Raw genomic sequence first — 21,282 nt, 5'->3', positions numbered from 1 at the left:
GGATCTAGGAGATGTGGATTGGTGTAACTTGCCAAATTGGTAAGCTGAACAGAATGTTATATCATTCTTAGCATGGTGATGTAAGTGTAAAGCATCAAGCACTTTTGCAAGAATGGTTGGATTGGGATGTCCTAATCGGTTGTGCCATAGCATGATATTGGTTGTCTGAACAAGAAATGATTGAAAAGCATTTATTTCATTGAGTATAGGTGCATCACCAATATAGGATATAGATTCAGATACAAATGGTCTAGTGTATTGCATACAATTTTGATTGACAGAATCAACACAGGCAGATTTACATTTATTGAAAACATGTTTTGGAAACATTTGTTAGGCAACATTTGTGTAGGAAAAGAAGTGCTACAAGGCTTATTACATGACTTAGTTATTGAAATAGCAGGGCTGCTTTTATGTTAAAGTTGAATAGAAGAATCCAAGGCTTCTATAGAAGTAGGTAAGGAATAAACTTGAGCTTAAAGTTGGTATAATCCAATTTTAAGTATTCCTTTGAGTAGGATTACTTTGGAGAGCTTGTCCTTAACCACACAATAATCAATAAAAAACTCAACAGTTAAGAGATTATCTCTACCTAGTTTAAAAACACTAAGAAGATCTTTTGTAATGTGAGGAACACACAAGACATTCCTAAGGTACAGAGTTCTAAATGGACATTTTAAATCAATAGAACCAATATGAGAATAGGAAGAAGCTCACCATTGCCAACCTGGAGCTGTTCACTACCTACATACCTGGTGCTTCCTGTAAGTTGAGAAAAATCAGAGTTAATGTGGTCTGAAGCTCTAGAATCCATGTACCATGTAGCATCATGTACTATAGAAGGTGTGGCAATGTAGTTTATGGATGCAAGATGAGAGTTATGTAGCTGAGTTTGAGCCATCAGAGCCTGATTGTGAAGATGAGCAGCAGTTGAGTTTGACTGACTATTAGCATGGACAACTGTGGATCTAGGTGTTTGGTAAAATGAGGGTGGTGTTGTGTTTGAGACATCATTGAGGATTTTGAGTAGGGATTATGCACATAGCTATGAGCACCATGACTATCAACTATGTAGTAAGAACTTCCAGTTCCAGAATTACCAATTCCAGGATTTCCAATTCCTGAATTGAATGAGGGTTGTATGATGAAACCAGGAGAGTGAAAGTTGCTTCTAACTAAGGTGCTATTTCTTGTCAAGTTTACATCAAATTAGTGGTAACAATTCAAGGCTAAATGACCTGTTTTCCCGCATACTTGGCAAACAAATTTGCCTCTACCACCCCCTCTACTTCCTCCTCTATTACCAAAATTACCTCGATGAAACTGCTGATTGTAAAATTGATTTTGAGGTAGGGGATAATTGGACTAAGTTTGGTTAGATCTAAAGAAGGAAGGGCTAAAGTTGGGAACATTAAAGGTACTTGGATTATGAGTGGAGGTTTGTTCCATAGGTAATGACACAATTTGGCCAGATTGTGTTTTCTTATTCTCATTATCAATTGAGAGAGTAGCAACATTAGCTAATCCTCCATGAAACTCATTGTGAACAACAGAATTCATTGTTGCATTTGCCATTTCAAGCCTAAGCTCAAGTTTTTGTAAAATTATCTGTGCTTCTTGGACATATATGGGATCAAGCTTGGACTCTAACCTAGTTGTGATATTCACAACAGTTGCATCATATTCAAACTCTAGTCCTTCCAGAATGTAATTAAGCAACTCTTTATCTGTTATCACTACTCCACTAGATGACAAATTTTTGGCAAAACCCTTCATCTTAAGGTAGTAATCATGCATGCTCATGCTCTCCTTTCTTATATTTTGTAAAAGAATCTTAACATGTAATGTCTTAGCCCTAGATTCAGTAAGAAATTCCTTCTATAATGTGAGCCATATATCCATAGCAAATTGATACTTGGAAATAACAGCAAACATCGATTTTGATATGGATGAGAGTAGCCAACTAACTAGCATTTTATCAGTCTTCTTCCAAAGTATATATTCAAGATTAGACTTCTTAGTTACCTCTAAGCTTGAAGTGTCTGATTGTGCTCTGATGAAAGGAGTTGGACATGGAATTAATCCAGTTAAGTGCTCTTCAAGATCATGGGCTCCCATTGCGAATAATATTTGGGACTTCCAAAAGCGATGATTGTCCCGTGTTAACTTTGGTGAAATTATTGAAAGTGTGGATGAATTCATTTAAGATGAACTGATGAGATTAACAGTGTTTGAAGAGGTTTTAAAGTTGGAATTTTTGTCAGAATTGTTAAATGAGAAGGAATTGAAGAGGAATAGGCCATTGGTGATGTTTTTCGATGGCTTTGATACTAAATGAACAATAACAGTGAACAAGAAAGTGAAGGAAAGTGAGAGAAAATGAAAGAAAATTTTGAGAAGAAAAAGTTTGTTATATTTCCTTAACTGAAACAATCGCATAGTTCAGTTTTTATACACGTAGTGTTATAACAGAAAGCTTAACTAAATGTAACAGAATACCAACCAAATAACAGTCAACTAAGTCAACTAATATTAGTCAACTCAAGTCAACATTTTTCTTTGTTTCATTACTAACAGGTTGCATGTGTTCAACTCCTTTTTGATGCTACTATCATTAACCCACAACGTTATTTCAAATGTATATATGCACAATGTAGAACAGAAATTCTAAAATTAAAATGCAAAGATTATATATATATATATATATTGAGGGCGAAAGAAAGAAAAGGTTGCAGAGAAGTGGTGATGAACTATGTCAAATATACTTGATGACTGACAAATACTTGATTACTTGAAGAATTTGCTTTCATCATATGAAACCATATGCAGTGTTTCATATTTGCTTGGCTTTTCAACTATCTGCCTCTAAAGGTGGAAAAGTGACCTGCCCGGCCTGGCCCACAGCGGGTTACTTTGTTTGGCGGGCCGGGCCTAACCCGCCCGCCAGCAAAGGCAGGCCGGGTTAGGCCCGCCAGCCCTAACCCGCCGGGTTAGGTGGCGGGCTGGGCCGGGTTAGCCCGATTTTCCTTTTTTTTTTTTTTTTTGTTTTTTTATTTAACTTTTCAAATAAATAATTATAAATATAATTGTTTTTAATTAACTTTTCAAACATCAATAATTCAATTCAATTTTTTTGTTTGTTAACATTTCAAATATTAATTCAATTTTGATACAATAAAATTATAATATAAGAAAAATTATTCATTTATCAAAAAATAAAATAAGAAATTACAACAATTATTGCCTCGTTAAAAACCTCACCAAGAAAAACCCAATGGGAGAAAAACTTGGTAAAGAAAAAAGAGTGCAATAATTGACAATTAATTTACAAATTACATTTTACAAAACAACTAATTTGGGGGTGGTTCACTAGGACCTCCCTCATCTGTATCATCTATATTACAAAATTGAAATGATTCTACTAAAGTATTGTCGATAACCTCGTATTGATCTTGATGGCGCGATCGTTCCCAATCTCGAAGACATGTGAGGACTTCAATCATTTTTGGAGCAAGTTTAGTCCTCCTTTCATTTAAAATCCTTCCACTTGCACTAAATGTTTGTTCGGATGAGACGGTTGAGACAGGAACAGCGAAAACATCCAAGGCAAGTCTTGATAATACCGGAAAAATACATTTTCTGGCTCTCCAATACTCTAAGAGATCAAAGTGACCTGTTGAAAACATTTCGGGGGTTGCCAAATATTGTTGAAGTTCATTACTCTGCGACTCCATGGAGGACAGCATATTAGTTGTTGTTGTTGGTGGTGGTGGTGCGTCTGAAGAGGAGGCTGTGCTTCGGACTCGGGTCCTCTTCGGCCTATTCAGTGCATTCCAAGAGAATAAGTCTTCATTTGTTTCTTCTGCTACAGCTTCTCTGGATATTTCGCCTCTTTGCGACTGCGGGTTCCCATACCTGTTTTCATATTGGAAATATACTTCGAAAAGACTATTTTTTACCTCTCCTATTTGATTGATATATGATTCGTTTTGTAAATTTTCACTTAAATTGTCAAGACCATTTTCTAAACGTGCTAATTTAATTCTAGGATCAAATATAGCACCTAAACAATAAAGAAAAGGAACGGGTCTCCAATATTTCAAAAAAAAATTTTCCATTGCCTTTATTGGTGCATGTAAAATTTCATCATCTTTGTTTTTTGTAAATAACTCGGAAATTTTTATAATTGCATGTATTACCAATGGACTAGTAGGATAATACACACCAGAAAGTTGTAAAGTGGCTTGGTAAAAACATTTGAGAAAAGAATGAAATACTTTAGCTATCTTCCAATCATTTTCTACCAAATGATGAGGACCTCTATTATTTGCTACAAAATAACTAATTATATTAGCATAAGGTAAACATGAATCAAGCATTAAATAAGTACTATTCCATCTAACAGGCATATCTAATGCAAAAGTTCTAGGAGACATATTTGATTTTATACAAGCTTCTTGAAATTCAGCATTTCTTTTATTACTACTAGTAATCCAAGCTAAAGATTCCCTAATTCTATCAATATTTTTTTTAATTGTTTTCATACCACTTTTCACAATTAAATTAATAACATGACATGCACAACGTTGGTGAAAAAACTTCAAATTATTATATAAAAGATAATTATTTTGAAAAAATTCTATAGCTTTACTATTAGAACTTGCATTATCTAAAGTTAAACTTATCACTTTATCAATAATATCATAATCTTCTAAAACTTCAATAATTTTATTATAGATTTCTAAACCACTATGATCCACATCCATTAATCTAAATCCTAATAAAGATTTATTTAATTTAAATTCATTATCAAAATAATGACTAGTCACACAAATATAATCTTGTTTAGCTCTACCACTCCAAATATCAGCAGTTAAAGCCACACTAATATGACAAGTATGAAATTTATTTTTTAATTCTAATTTCATTTTTTTAAACAATTTTATTAAATCATTTCTAGTTGCAGTTTTAGAATAACTTTTAAATCCTGGAAAAAATGAATTTTGAACAAATCTTTCAAAATATTTATCTTCTGCCATATTAATAGGTTGATCAGATGCAGCAATATATAAAGCTAACTGTTCCCTATATACATCAGAATTATAACGCCAAGTAGTACCCATATTAGTTATTTGAGTTTGATTGCTTTCTCTATTTCCATGTTGATTAATATGTTTATTAGCATGCCTTTTTAAAGTACTAGTACCATTACCTGAATCAGCTTTATAAACATTTGCACAATATTTGCATCTTGCTTTCTTGACTTGAACGCCATTTTCTGTCTCGTAAAACTTGTCGAAATGCGCCCAAACGTCTGATGTGTGTCTGTCTTCGCTTTCGACGGCAGTTGATGATCCCGCCTCAGCTTGAGATGAAGTTGGACGAGGACGACGATTACGAGGACGACTTCTAGAACCACCGGGAGCTGTTGGAATCGACGGCATATTTTGAGGTGTATCGGATTCTGAGACTGGGATTGGGACAGCGGGACTATTTGAATCTCCTGCATTCATAGTAAAATCAGCGGGACTAGGACTAGGATAGTAGTTTTCTTCAGCATTGAAATTGAGGGGAGAGAAATATCTATCCATTGTAGTTGAAAAAAAAATTGATGTAGAAGAAATAAAAATTAAAGAAAGAGAATTGGAATATGGAAATTGGAATTTGGAAAATTGGAAATATGAATTGAAAATTGCAAAAACTAATAAAAATTAAAATAAGAGCAAATTGATAACAAAAAGATTAAGAGAATAAATGAATAATTGAGAGAATAGAGATTAGAGAATATGAGAGAATGAGAGAATTTGAGTTGTGAGAAAAATATGAGAGTTTAGGGCCAATTTATAGAAAAAAATGGGGAAAGAAAATGATGAAAAAGACCCCTCCAACGGCTATAAAACGGCTATATTTTAAGGGTAAAAGTGTAATTTAAAAAACTAAATTAATTTTGCATTTTTTTTTAATTTTTTTTTTGCCCAACCCGGCGGGTTGGCTGTTACCAACCCGCGGGTTGGCCGTTGGCGACAGCCAACCCGTGGGTTGGCACACCCAACCCGCCCGCAACCCGCCGGGTTGCAGTCCTCTTGCAGAGAGGACAAAATAGCAACCCGCGGGCCGGCGGGTTGCCATTTTGCAACCCGACCCGCCCGGGGGTTGCTGGCGGGTTGGGCTCAACCCGGCCCGCTATTAAGGCGGGCCGGGTTAGGGTTGACCCGCCTAACCCGGCCCATTTTTTCCACCTCTATCTGCCTCATTTTATCTGTACATTTTATTTCTGTAGATGTAGATCAATAACACAACATCTATGTATCTATTAGATTTTTTTCATTTTTTTTAAGTTAATTCCTTTTATATATATTAAGCTTAAAAAAAACATTATATCTTGTCTAAATATATGTTTCCTCCTCATAACCTCCAAGTCTGTCAAAGAAACTCTGATATAGATAGCTCTCTTCTTCGAGGCATAGTTAATTTGCGAAAATCATGATTTAAATAAACTGTATTCATCCAATACGATTCAGCGATTTGGACGTTGAGTAAACTGAAAAATAATTTTCTCTGACTTCTTTCTTATATCCATTACATCAGGAACTTAAAAACTTAAGTGAAAAATTTGCGTTACAGTATCTAAAAAAAATGGTCTAATTAAAGATGAGATATATGCTAGAGAGGGTGAATGCTGTGTGTGAAAGCATTAAAGAATCGGGAGCCATGAGTGCAAATTGAGGTAGAATGATAACCAAGAGGTTCAAACCCTAACAATGAAGTAAAGAGAGATTGCTATCTTCTCCATAAAATTCAAGTTTAAGGAACCAACAAAATAAACTTAAAATAAATTAATATATACATAGTTGTCAAAACTTTATGAAGAATAAAAATTATCATCATCTCAATTCATATGCGGAGAAAGAGAAAAAGGTAAGAGAAGTTAATGAGTATGAAGTTAGCAAGAATAATACCCTCATTGGTGGTGGTCACTGCATTTTGGCAATCTCAATTCTAGAAAAAAAAACCCATGTTCAGTACTTGTCAAACAAACCCTAAAGCTCTTCACTTTGGTAAGTAAACTCATCATTAGTTTCCCAAAAATAAGAAGAATGTTCATATAAAAGGAAAAGCATTGTGATTTCGTGATTTAAATTTTTGATACTATTTATAAGAGGTTTATTTAATATTGTTAAGAGAAAAGTTAAAGGTGTAGTTACTTTTAGTGTTGACTCAATGTCTCTTAACACGTTAAATTGATAAGATGCATTATTTATAGATCATCTTAAAATTAACTAAAAAATTATAAAAATTATAAATCCCAGTATCCTGATCCCAAAAAGTAAGCTACTATTATCTAGTCTGTAATAGTTGTAAAAAAATTTACTAGTTTCATATATATATAAGAATTGCAATGTTGTAATTTGAGTTTTTTACACTATATTCAATTCTGTGAAAACAAAAGTTAAAGTAGTCAGATGATAAAGATAAGGGATTTGGACATATATAGTCAACTCAATAATCACAATTGTGAATTCGAAAAACGTGCAGGTTTTATTTAAAGTACATTTTTAGCCGTAAAACCTAATGAATTACTAATTATGTCCTTAATGAAGCAACAAATTATATATTCTTAAAATATAACACTAAACTATGTTATACTCGATAGTCTAGCATTTAACTAAACTGTTTGACATCCTAATTAATATATGCAAGACCATGCTAGATGGTGCTAGACTTAGTAGTCTAACGTATTCTAGCTATTTTCATCCTTACTATTTTTATTAATGGCAATTAAGTGTTTTATGGTTAAATCTATTTTCTTTTACATACCCTTACCATTTTGAGAATTAAAATTAATAATAAAGGCCCATGTATATAAATATTTGTTAAGATAATAACTCATATATATTACTTGTGAGAAGTCCCAAATTTGCGAAAATAAGGTCTGGTGTTTTGCCAAAATTTGGGGTAGCTCTAGCCCCAAATTTGTCAAAAGTCCCAATAATTTTGGAGTAACATAAGCAGCCAAACACATAAAGATGGTTAAGGTCTGGTATTTTGCCAAAGAGAACCTCAAAGGGTGTCTAACCATGAGGCACCTTGGATGGCATACGATTGATCAGGTAAGTAGTTGTGACCACACATTCACCCCAAAAGGAAAAGGGTAGGTTGGCTTGGTGTTTAAGGGCACGGGCTACTTCTAATTAGTGTCAGTGTTTGCATTCAACGACTCCGTTTTGTTGAGGAGTATAGGTACAAGAACTCTCATGTAAAATGCCAAGGGATAAAAAGAGAGAGGAACAATTATGACTAAAGAATTCTTTCTGGTTGTGAGATCAAATCCTCTGAATAGATGTACAAAATTGAGTTTTGACCATGGCTAGAAAGTCCCTAATGCGAGTGGCGGATTGGGTTTTGTTTTCCATGAAAAAGACCCATGTACCGCAAGATAAATCATCGATAGTAGTAAGGAAGTACCTAGCCCCATCATGGTTTGGTGTGTGATATAGGCCCCAAATGTTTAAGTTTATGAGTGCAGAAGGAATTTGGTTGTAGTGGTGCTAATGGGAAATGTGTTTTGGGATTGTTTGGCTGGAAGGAAAATGAGACACTTTGGCTGTGGAATGAAAGCACTGTGACCCAGTATTTAATGTAAAATAAGAAAGCTTTTATTAATATTTGTATTATAAGAAATTTTATTGGGTGTAATACATTTGGATAAATAAGAAAAAATAGTAGAAGAGACATCAGGAGTCCAATAGTAAAGACCGTTATTGACCCAACCCAAGCCCATCGGTTTCCTAGTCAAAGAGTCGAGAAATTCACATTTTGAAGGTAGAAAATGTAAACGACAGTTATTATCTTGATAGAGTTTAGACACAGAAATAAGGTTGAAATGAAATGTCGGGACACATAGTACATTTTTAAGTACTAAATGGTCAGTTAAATAAACACTGCCTATATGGGTGGCAGGGGCAATGTTGCCATTTGGCATACGGATAGAAGTGCCAATGGTACTTATGGTATGTGTATGGAAAAATTAAGGATTGCAAATTATGTGGTTCTAGCTCCTCAATCAATTATCCAACCATAATTTGTGGTAAGATCAAGATAGTAAGTTGTCCCTACATAGGAGGATTTTGATGTCTGAAGGGTGTTGTTCAACATTTGTAGAAGCTAAGTGTATTGGTCTTGGCTGATCAAGGGTGTTGAGACAAGATCTCCTGAAGAATTGTGGGACACTTGATGTTGCCATTTTTGTCCTTGGTGGGGCACACATGAAGCTTCTAGCAGTGATCCCAATTGTGATTTCGACGTTTCCAATAGTCACAATAAAATTTGGGCTTGCCTTATCTGGAAGATCCGGGCCTATGGTAACCATTTGATCCATTTGATGAAGACCCAAGCCCATTTGAGCCATATGATGAAATATGTCGTGATCGATATATTGTGTTGTGATTATAAAATGAATGATTTGGAAGCGGGTCTATAGGTATCCAAATTCAGCATATAATGTATCAAATTAAAGCCCTATCTATATAGTTTCCAAATATGCACATCGTTCATCCATTGGATTTTTAATGAGCAAGTTTTGGCCAATTTACTTCAATTGACTGTTCGGTAGAAACCAAAAAACAAGGAAAATTGAAATGTGTGTGTGTGTAGTATCAAAATCAAGTCAACTCCTCTGAGGTTTACTATAATTACAAAAATTCACTTAAGATTTTTTAAATAATAAAATTTCCCTTATTATTAATAAACTATTAGTCCGTTAGAACATATATCTATAGATTAATAAATATTTATTAAATTGCTTTCAATCTATTATTTTAAACCATATAATTTCATAGTACAGATTTTTATTATTTCATAAATTTGATTATTTTTATTATATCAAGCCTCAAGGCTATCAATATAACTCTATTATATAATATAGAATTAGTAATCATATTAAACTATACATAATATTATTTTAGTAGTATGGATATTTGAATAATATAATTAGTGTGATAATCTTGTTAATATGACGACGAAACATTATTCATGTAACTTCTAAAAAGTAAAAAATAATATCCCTTGAATTTTTAATATATCACATTCGATTATGTGAAGTATCGATTTTGGTATATTTAAAAGTTCTAAGAACAAAAAGAAAAAAAAAATATATTTTTTTAATATCATTGTAAATTAAATCCAGACTTCAATAGAATATTTATTTAAATCTTATAATTTATAAATAAAAAAGGTAAAAAAATTCCAAAAGTCAAACTGAAAAGCACCTGAAGGTGGATTTACATTTTTAACCTTCAGGGTGCTAAGTGAAATCATGAAGGTTGTTTATGAAATTTGTCAAAACATTTCTCTTTAATCAGTTTAATGCATTTGCATTTTGCAATAAACTTACTTCGGAAAAACGACCCTAAAAAACCCTCTTCATACATGGCTTTGAGATCNACAGAAATTCACTTAAGATTTTTTAAATAATAAAATTTCCCTTATTATTAATAAACTATTAGTCCGTTAGAACATATATCTATAGATTAATAAATATTTATTAAATTGATTTCATTCTATTATTTTAACCCATATAAGTTAACAATACAAATTTTTATTATTCCATAAATTTGATTATTTTTATTACATTAAACCTCAAGGCTATCAATATAACTCTATTATATAATATAGAATTAGTAATCATATTAAGCTATACATAATATTATTTTAGTAGTATAGATATTTCAACAATATAATTAGTGTAATAATCTTGTTAATATGATAACGAAACATTTTGCAATAAACTTACTTTGGAAAAATGACCCTAAAAAAAAACACTCTTCATACATGGCTTTGAGATCCCTATTTCGTTCGTCTTCAACCTCTCAAACCCCATCTTTAAAAGTTAATGTTTTGTTTTTGTGAGCTCACTTACACAACCGCACGTCTTCAAGCTCCAAAAATGAAGTTTTGTATTCTTTGGAAAAACCCCTGGAATGATCCTCACTTGCTAAATTCCTCAAAGAAAATTGTCGATCAGGTAGCTTTACTCTGAATGAAGCATTGTACTTTTTTTATTACATGATTAATATGAAACCCATTTCTCCAATTTCATCATTCACTACTTTGTTTAGTGCACTAGCTAAGAAGAAGCATTATTATGAAGTGATTTCGCTTTATAAGCTGTTGAATTCAACTGGGTTGTCTCCGGGTTTTATATCTTTGAATATTTTGATGAATTGCTTCTGTAATATTGAAAGGGTTTTTAATGGTTATGTGGTTTTTGGGGAGATTTTGAAGTTGGGTTTTAGCCCAAATACCGTGACATTTACTTGTTTGATTAAAGGTTTGTGTGTAGAGAGAAAGATTATGGAATCAATGGAATTGTTTAAGCAAATGGTTGCTGTTGGTTGTAGTGCTGATGTGATCACTTGCAACACTTTGATTGGTGGATTGTGTAAAACAAGGAAGATAAGTGTTGCCATTAAGTTGCTTGAAGAGATGGTTAATGGGAATATAGAATTTGGTGTTATTTGTAGGCCAAATGTGGTTACTTATAATACTATAATTGATGGTCTTTGTAAGTCTGGATTTGTTGAGAAGGCTAGACAACTATTGTTGGAACATATGATTCAGAGAGGTGTGGTTCCTAACATTTATACTTACACCATTTTATTAAACGGTTATTGCTTGGCAGATAAAATTGGTGATGCAAGGGAGTTGTTTGATTCTATAACTAGAAAGGGGTATAGGCCTAATGTTGTTTGCTACACTGCTTTAATCAAGTGGTACTGCATGAATAAAGAAGTCAATGACGCTCTTAGTCTTTATTGAGAGATGATTTCAGAAGGAATTAGGCCTGATGCGATTACATATAACACCTTGTTAATTGGCTTTTTTTCTTATAGCTAAGGTCAAAGATGCATGGAATTTAGTTGGTAAGATGTAACTTAATGGTGTTTTCCCTAGTTCCTGGACATATAACATTTTCATTGATGGACGTTGCAAGAATGGACGTGTTTTGGAAGCGGTGGAAATGTTCAATACTCTAGTAAATAATAAGTTTGTAGTTAGCATTGAAGGTTTGAGTTCCCTCATTGATGGATTATGTAAAACAGGGAGATTCGAAACTGCTTAGGACCTATTTCAGAAATTTTCTCTTTATGGAAACCTGGTGCCAAACATTGTAACATATAGCATTTTGATCAATGGGCTGTGTAAAAATGGACAACTAGAAATGGAAAATAAGTTGTTATTATATATGGAGGAAAAAGGTTGTTCTCCAGATGTAGTTACATTTACTACGCTTATGTTTGGTTTCCTCAAGAAAAATGAGATACAAAAAGTTGTTGAACTCCTTCATAAGATGGCGGAGAAAAATGTGAAGCCGGCTGAATGTACAATGTCCTTAGTCATGTAGCTACTAATGAAGGCAAAAAATTATCGTGAATGTTTGAATGAGCTTCCTCAATTTCTGGTCCAAAAGCGAAATTAAAGTTTACGTGATAAAACTTTAGTGAGTATTAGACTTTTTTCGGAGCAAAGTCCTGCAAGTTCATCCAGCTACCCAAATGCTTTATTTTGGTTACGGCAAGAAGAAGGTTCAGTAAACACTTTCATTTGTTCGAATTTGATAGGGATGGTGATGGGGAAGATTGAGAATGATGGCTTCCCTAATCAGACATACAATATGTGATCTGTCTCTATTGTAAGTGCATATTGTGGAGGTGACAGTACTGCAGGCTGTGTCTGGATTTGCACATGAAGTAGGTCTTAAAGGTTTGAGGATTATTTTTGGTGCAAATTTCAGTAAGCAAAAGTTGTATATCAGAAATTAGGGAATGGTTCTTACTTCAACTACGACGATAATGGTAGCCAGTTCATCTATTCAAGTTGATTGGTTTACTGGACGATGGTATGTTGCAACTGATTAACTTCATTCATTGATATTCTCAAATACCCAGGCCTGATAATTCTTGATTTATTTATAGTGTTTCACATGTTTCGGTTTCTCATTATATATTCTTTTTTAGTTCAAATCTGATAAGACTAGAACTTACTAGGTGTGTCTCTAATGTAGTTATGCACGAGCATTTGCTCTTTCAGCGATAGTTGACGAAGACAAAGCAAAAAGAGCATTAGAGAAGGTTTTTCACTATAATATCTTAAAGAATATGGATGCACAATAGAGGCCCATCAATGGGATCTACCAGTTGGAACAGCTGACATGACAACATTGCAATCAAGAAAAATATGGTCTAGTGTTACATATGCAGTTGCTGGAATGATAATTGTGGAGATTTGGTCTATATGGGATTTCAAATTGCCATTGAAATCTATGAAGCAGCGTGGTCTGAAAATGGACTCAAGTAAGAACCCCCTAAGTTTATCAAATGCTGTTATCTTATAGCTTAGTTAATAGGCTATTAACTAAGGTATGAGTTTGTGTTTTTTAGATCTAAATCTATCTCAAATATGTATAGATTTCATTGAATCATCTGTTTTGTCAGTTCATTTAAATTTTTTGGTGGATGTGTTGTTTAACCATTTTCTAGGAGATTCTTGATGTTGTGAAATGTTGGACAAAACTCCAGTAGTTATGATGTCTAGTAGATAATATTTTTGCTCCTTAGGTGATGGAGGAGCAAAAATATTAATAGGGGGATAGAGAGAAATTAGTAGGTTAAGAGAAGAAATCAAGACAGGGATACCAAGGACTGAAATCCTCTATCCTAAAATGTAGAAGATAAGGACTAAATACCCATTTGCACTGTTCCTTTTATGTCCTGCATCGTCAGGTTACTACCTTTAGATAATTTTCTGCCAATTACAATCGAAAACATTACATTCTACATAATTTACACTGAAAATTATCTGCTCCAAAACTATTTGTTTCTGATAATTCACTGACTCATTGTTGTTTTCTGCGTAGTTATTCTTTCTAAACTCCTAAAGCTTGGACCACCATTGATTGTTTTAGAGTGCTAAGTTAGATGCATTCTTTGGCCATATGGGCACTGGGCTCTTACAAGGCCAAAACCTTGTAAGAATGGGATGAAACCAACAATAAATAAAGAATGTCTGTATAGATATCATGTAAGATTCTGCAAATTTGCTCGCCTTCTAAAGGTATCGGATGAGAAAACACTTATAGGTCTTTTACACTTGCTCTTGTATTACACTTGCAAGAAGATGTTTCCATAATTGATTGGTTCTAGTGACTTATTACCGTCATGCAATTGTATGTATAGTAATGAGTTGTATTTTAAAAGAAAACATTTGAAATGCTTATGTAGATTATATTGTTCTACTATTAGTTATCCGATTCTTGTAACTATTCTCAGAATTTAGTTTTGACGGGTACCATTATTTCCAAATTTTGCAAACAATAAGGGTTATAACACAGATTATAATGTTATAGGAACTAGGAAGCTCATTCATAACAAAAATTCTTTATTGAGATGGGTGTATGTCTGACTGTTTAATCACTTGATATGTGCTTATCATATATGTTAATGTATCAGTTAACGTATATGATTAATTACTAGTTTTATAGGATCAGATCAATTTTCCATTTCACAAAATTAGAATTTAGAACAATTATTAGTTTATGGTATCAGTTCATTTATTAGTTATTAGTTTTAATGTATTAGAAACGATCTAATAAAGTAAACAATTAATAATAATAGTTTTAGTACTAGATATTAGACATTAAAAATATAGAACTAGAGAAAATATATAATATATCTCTAGTTTATTATTATCAGTTTTAAGAAATAATTTAGATAATTGTACCATAGTTACATAGACATTATTTTCAGAAAAAGCATAAGTAAAGAAAAAATGCTTTACAAAATCATCTATTCACTATATATTTTTAGGTCATCACAAGAATTGTGTTGAGCAGTGATTTTTGCTCAAGATTGGGTCCATGCGACAGTTTCATTTTGCATTGCATGTCATGTTGCATGTAATTATGTAAACTGCATGAGGGTTATCACCCATAAACGGTTAGTTTTTTTTACATCCAAAAAATACAACAACGCCAAAATAATTTGTCTTCTTTTCAAAATGGATACTATGTAAGATAATTTTCCTGATAAATTTAAGATCTTAATTTAGTTTATTTTCTTATTTTTTTTCTCTATTTTTTTTCCTTATGTTATGCCAAAGGAAAATAGCCAAAATAGAAAATATATATATATATTTGGGGGTGTAACGACTCCTTTCTACTCATATACTCATAAAAATACATATAATAAAATACATGTATTATAACATAATTAGATGGGCCCAAATTTTTCTTTCATTAAATATACATATACTTTACACAAAATAAAGTATCATATACAAAAAGCTATCAAAGAGAAATAGTCATAGTGTCTACCACTTTTTGATAGCTTTTTGTATATGATACTTTATTTTGTGTAAAGTATATGTATATTTAATGAAAGAAAAATTTGGGCCCATCTAATTATGTTATAATACATGTATTTTATTATATGTATATTTATGAGTATATGAGTAGAAAGGAGTCATTACAGGGGGTTAAGTGTGATTTTCAAAAATTAGGGAAAAAGTTTTCACGCCAAACCACTGGGTGGCACTTAGCAGTGCAATAAACCCAACCCTTCAGTACACTTGAGAGAAACACAGAGCAAACAAAGCAGAAGAATGGAACCAAAAGATCAAATCCTAACGCCAAAATCCCGAGAAAAAGAAGACACAAACATGGCTATGGCGGATACTAACGAAAACACACAAGCAACAGAGCCCAACTCTCCAGACTTGAAAGAGTCAAGTGACTCGGACTCAGACTCAGAAGATGAAGCACAACAAAAATTATCGAGTCCCAGCTGGCCAATGAGCCCTCCAACTATGAAGTCCATATTCAAGTACGTTTTTATATCAATTTGAATATGAATTTCAATACCCAGTTCTTGGATTTTTGTTTTTAGTAATAACATTGTTTTGCTTTTTTATTGTTTTTATTGGTGGCTTTAGTACATAAGGGTTTTGAGGAAGATGGGTGAGATAGAGAATCTGAGACAAGCAAGAGAAGCTATGTATGAGATTTTTTTCCATTTACTCCTATTATGTGGCAAGAGTGGGCTCGAGATGACGCTTCTATTTCAATTGGGTATGTTTTAGTTTTTTCATTTTGTGTTCTTGTTATTAGTTTCATGATCAAATTTTGATCACTTAGGGTTTATGGTTAACGGGAGAAAGTAGAAAGAGAAAATTAAATGGATTCATTTGAAAGGAGGAAGTGATTATCTTTTAGGGTTTAAATGGTGAAAACGATGTTGAATTCAAGTTTATGTGACTTCTATCTACTAAGCCTTAGCTCAAATGTCGACTTAATTGAGTAAAAGAAATTAAGTTTTGAGCTTTCTTCCTTTCTATTTTTTTTTTCGTATGTTTCAACTAGTAAGCAGCGATGGTTGACTTGAGAGGTTGGTTTTTGATAATTTGCGGCTGTCTGATATTTTTTTTTGTTTATAGATTTTGAGTTCCCTCTTGTCATTGCTTTTATGGACAGCCTGCTTGCCCTCTTGCAAAACTCATTTCTCTTAGTATAAGTATATTAGTTTCTCTAAAACATGAAGCTTAATGTTGGAAATCAGTAAGTGTACCTCCTGTTAACAGTTACCCCCAACGCAAAAAAATAAAAGGGCGGTTAGCTAAATTTTTAAGATTTTGATCTTTTCTTGTTCTGCATGACTGATGCTAAAGCTTTGGGTATACTTTAAGATTTTATCGCTCTGTCTAGCTGAAGGTAGATTCTTGCTGATTCTCTGCTTCAACTTTGCAGACCTAAGGCATTTCTGGGGATTGAGAAGATTTATGAAAGATGAGTTTCTGATTATCTATTAGGTTTTTTTTATCATTATGGATTTTGAATTACTTTATGCATTGATTTATGGATTAAAACATAGTGATTTTAAGAATTCTCATTTGTGTTATTTTTAGTTATTTTCCTATAAGTAACTTTCTGGTAAAAAAATTCAGCTTGCCAAATCTATGACTTTTGACTGGCTAAATTATTCCAATAAGTAATTACTAATGACAAAATGGCTCATTAGTTTCATTTATATGGTAGAGATGATTGTAGGCCTTGCAATTCAGAATGGATATCAATAGTCTTACATTTCTGATGGTGTTTAAAGACACATGGTTCCTTTTTGATGCATCATCAAAATTTTCCACCAAATTAGGTGATAGGATAAACTTTTTCAAACTTCTAAGGAATGGAAATCTATTTTTTTATCTGGCAACACATTTTGGAAGTTTTAATTGCATGTTATCTTTTTCCCTACCTTTTGTGGGAAATCAAGTTCTTGCTACTTTCAGTCAGAATTTGCATATATGTGGAATCAGGGGATAAAAATATTAATTCCGTACTTTGGAGTCCCTTTAACGAAGTAGTTCTTTAAAATTGAACGACTAGAACTTGTTTTGGTGCAGTCTGTCTCACTTTGGTGTGACTGCTTGAGATTTGTGCAAGAATATGATCCATCTGTACGTGAATCTTCACTTGATGGTATTACGAAGGGAAGAAATCTCTTCGAGCGTGCTATAACTGCTACTAGTTTGCATGTTGCTGAAGTCAGTAAAATATGGGAAGCATACAGGGAATTTGAGCAAGCCATTCTCCATACGATAGATGAGACCAGCATTAAGGTGATAATTTATAATATATATTTTAGAAACTTATTAGAATATGTGCCTAAAGGGGATGCATTATATTAATCAATTTACTTGATTATTTAATGTCTTATTCCATCCTACTGGTTTGGTATTATGGTTAATAACGCTTTTGTGAGTCTTCCTTTATATTTCCTAGAACCATGGCTCAAGTTACATGTCCTGTTTATTTTAGAAACCCTTGTTCTTCTTTTTGTCATTTTAAATAGTTTAAAAATTTTGTTCTTTCATTTCCTTATGAAATGCTATGTACCCAGAAAAAGTATCTATTTTCAAAGTTTACATTTGGAACATTACTGTGCTTTTGTAGGAAAAAGAAAAACAGGTTCAGCGCATCCGAAGTATATTTCGCCGTCAGTTGTTTGTTCCCCTTGCTAACATAAGGTCAACCCTTCTCACCTGCAAGTCTTGGGAGGTTGAACTGGGGACTACTCTAGATGTTGAATCAAGTGATTTAGATGGGATTCCTTCTACTGTTGCCTCAGCGTATTAAAAGGCATTGGAGATGTATAATGCTCGAGCTGATTTTGAAGAACAGATTGCAAGGTAGGATATATCTGACTCCGAAAAATTTCAACAATTCACGGTATATCGCATTTACTATAAGATATTGCTTTAGACAGCTAAATGATAATGCTAGGCTCTTACATGATACCTTAAGCATTTAGGTTAAATGGTAACTTAATATGATATTCAAGTGGAAGTCATTATTTGAGTCTTCCATCTATTACATCCTGCTATACTTGGGTTGGTCTTTCTATCTAAATTTGGGATTGGTTTATGTAACACGTGAAGATGCCTGTTACAAAGCTTAATACCATTGTTGTGCCCTTACCTTTTCAAGCTTAAGCTTTTAGGTCAAGTTGTTTATAAACAAAGTTGCTGTTGAAATTTCATTATAATTTCACTTTCTTATGGTCTTTCTTGCTTATAAGATAAGTAATCAGTTTTTGTAAACTTTAGATCTTCTCTTCTTCTTCTTCTTTCCCTGAGGGTGGGGGTTGCATAAGAACTTGCCATGTGGCAATAGGTTACTTTTTTTTTTCCTTATTGAAAGTATTAATACTATTATTTTAATTTGAAATTTTTGCAGATCTACTTGAAGTTTGACCAGTCTTCTGGAGATCCAGCCCGTGTTCAACTTCTCTATGAACTTGCTATTACCGATTTTCTTGTATCAAGTGATCTGTGGCTTCATTATACTCGCTATTTAGATAAAACCTTGAAGGTTTCACTCATATTTTCTCTTTTCAATTCTTTATGTTTCAGGTATTTGTAATTTTAGCAATTAATAATCTCTTTTTCCTTTCAGGTAGGAAATATTGTGCCGGATGTTCATTCTAGGGCTAGGAACAATTTTCCTTGGGTTGGTGATCTTTGGGTTCGATCTTTGCTCGCTTTGGAATGTTGCCATGCACCTGAGAAAGAGATATCTACGGTAAGTTTCAGTTGCTACCCTTCATCTGTTGCGAATTATGAGAGATTGTTATAAGTAGCTTAAGAGCAATGAAGTTTCACAAACTTTAGTGTTGGAATTTCATTCTGCTCCTTTTACAAATATAGAGGTTTACTCTTGTTTAAAAAGATTTTTATGTCATATTCAGGTCTTTGAGAAGTCCTTTTTATGCACTTTTTCGACCATTGAGGAAGTAAAGATATCTTTTCTCTAATTTGCAGGCTTAACTTACTACTCTTTGTAACTTGTTATTGTTTCATCTACGTTTTATGCATTAAAGATCTTTGTTAATTGGATCCTCTTTCTTCAAGTACCTAAACTTATTCCTCACTCGAGCGGATGGTTTGAGAGGAAGAATCCTTTTGGCTGGAGCAGAGGAGGATGAACTGAATTTTCCATGGATAAGGGAAATCTTTCAGGTTTGCATATGCATACTGTTCATTTTTCCTTGTAGATGCTCTATTCATGGTGAATTTTGGATGAAGAAAATGTGGACCTTGTAGCTAGTCTACTCTTTTAGGGTCCAGGCATAGATCTCTTGCGAATGTGTATCAAGTGCTTCTACCCTTAGACTTTGAAGAAAAGTCTATTAATTTATTTCATTTAGTGTGCTCTTATAGTACCATTATGACCACTTTATGTAGAAATTACAGTGCATAACTCTTAGTACTCCAAGATGGCTTTTCCTAATTGCTAGATTGTTACCTTTGCTAAAAAATTTCTCATTTAGCATTGGAGTTGCATGCACGGAATATATCTTTATGGATCTATGAATTTATAAAATTTGCATGTCATATTCAACTAGTACATTGTTGTTGTATAATGGTTGTCTTCAATATTTGTGTTTATAAACAATTAGCCTGATGTCTCTTTAGTGTACCATCGAAACTGCAGGCTCTGTATGATTGGATGTATTATATATACTTGAATAATTAATTGTGCAGTTTCTTCTTTTTAGCGCACATCAGATTACTTATCTTAGCAGATGAAGAATACAGATGGTTTGCTGCATTTGTTTGCTTATTGGGCTCGTTTGGAGCTAAATTTCGCTGCAGCTCTAGCAGTTTGGGAGGGCTTGGTTAAGATATGGTTTGGCCCATTCATCCTTTTCTCTTTCTTATCCTGTATAGTTCAATATGATTGATTTATGATTCATCTTTGTATTTTTTTTTTTTCCGTATAACTTGCTTTTTGTCTGTGCAGCGGGTCAATGTTGGAAGCCTGGCAAGGTTGTATAGCTATGGAAATTGAATTGGGACATTTAAATGAAGCTAGGTCCATATACAGGAGATGCTACAGTAAAGGATTTAGTGGGACAGCTTCAGAGGTATAATTCTTTTACATTACTTGCTTTCAATTATACTAGATTGATTTATGGACAGAATTTGAATTTGAATGTTTCTAAACTGGGTTTTTCCTAATTTTTTTTTTTTAAATTGTTACTTTTAGTAGTATACGATGCAGCTTTATTTAATCAAATCATATTTGTCATCTGTAATGCAAACATTTCTTTCTTTATTCTCTTTTTGCAGCTGATGGAAGTTGAAACTAGACAAATGGCTTAAGTCAAGGTTGTTAAAATGTTGTTTATCAAGTAGGGCAATTTATGGAGATATTTTGAACTCTTAATATAAAATCATGCTCTGCAGCTGAGAATATTTTTAGAGAGTAGCCTTGCAATAGGTCAACCTGTTACTCGGGCACCAGAATCACAATGGTTTAATATGTCATTTTGAATAATTTTTCCAAATCATACGTAAATGATATATGATAGTATCTCTAGGGATCATGCTAGTTGAAAATCCATGACGTTTATTTTTTTAACTTTAAACTTTGGAGTTACTGATACTCCGATGAAATTATGGCATATATGAAGCAATCACATTTAAACCATAGGTAGTGGAGTAGTTTTTGAAACACAATAGGCTGATATAAGAGTAGACTAGGACACCCTAGCTTTCCTTATTTACGAAAATTGTACCCATTGTTATTCATAAATAAAAGTTTTTTTTCTTTTAAGTGTGAAACTTGTCAACTTGCAAAATACACCAAGTCTATTTATCTAGCTCATAAATATAAGAGTTCTAGGCTTTTTTAATAATTCATAGTGATATTTAGGGGCCATGTAGAGTTAC

The 21,282-nt window shown here is 33.0% G+C and overlaps 1 pseudogene; it reads left to right on the top strand.

Annotated features, from left to right (window-relative positions):
• The first annotated feature begins 8,027 nt into the window (after positions 1-8,027).
• On the top strand, positions 8,028-20,883 carry LOC116132920 (annotated as a pseudogene).
• The last annotated feature ends 399 nt before the right edge of the window (positions 20,884-21,282 follow it).

This window comes from Pistacia vera, unplaced genomic scaffold, assembly GCF_008641045.1.
Source record: "Pistacia vera cultivar Batoury unplaced genomic scaffold, PisVer_v2 Contig263, whole genome shotgun sequence".
Classification (NCBI taxonomy): domain Eukaryota; kingdom Viridiplantae; phylum Streptophyta; class Magnoliopsida; order Sapindales; family Anacardiaceae; genus Pistacia; species Pistacia vera.
This window is presented reverse-complemented; position numbering and strand designations above follow the sequence as displayed.